Here is a 763-nt window from a genome sequence, read left to right as displayed (position 1 = left end):
TGTTGAACGCTGCTTCGCAACTCTCAGACCATTTAAACCTCTTGTTCTTCTTCAACAACTAGAATAAGGGAAGTGAATGTTTGGCGGCGGACGGGAGAAACCTGGACAACGCAGCTAGTCGCCCATTCAACTGTTGAACCTCTTTGACTGTGCGGGGCTCCTCATGTCGATGATCGCCTGACATTTGGATGGATTTGCCTCAATCCCTCGACTAGTCAGAAGAAAACCGAGGAATTTGCCAGCCTCCACTACGAAAGTACATTTTTATGGATTGAGCCTCATGTTGTACTTGCGGAGTTGTTGTAAAATATTTTCCAGAATGGACACATGATCTTCGTTGGGGAGGCTTTTGGCGATCATATCATCCATGTAAACTTCCATGTGTTCTCCAGTCTAGCCGGCAAACACCTTGCTCATCATCCTCTGATAAGTCACCCCAGCATTTTTCAACCCAAAAGGCATGACGGTGTAGCAGTAGGCGACCTGATCAGTGATGAACGCTGTTTTCTCCTGGTCGGGAGGGTACATCAGAATCTGATTGTACCCGGAATATGCGCCTATGAAGGACAAGTACTGATAGCCTGAAGAATTATCCACCAAATGGTCAATATTGGGAAGAGGATAAAGGTCTTTAGGGCATACCTTATTGAGATCCGTGTAGTCCACGCACATCCGCCACTTCCCAGATGGCTTCTTCACCAGCACAACATTCGCCAACCACGTGGTGTAGGTGATTTCGCGGATGAAACCCGCCTCTAGCAAC

This window comes from Lupinus angustifolius, chromosome LG09 (assembly GCF_001865875.1).
Source record: "Lupinus angustifolius cultivar Tanjil chromosome LG09, LupAngTanjil_v1.0, whole genome shotgun sequence".
In the NCBI taxonomy this organism is placed as follows: Eukaryota; Viridiplantae; Streptophyta; class Magnoliopsida; order Fabales; family Fabaceae; genus Lupinus; species Lupinus angustifolius.
The sequence above is the reverse complement of the archived record's forward strand: the minus strand, read 5'-3'. Positions refer to the sequence as shown.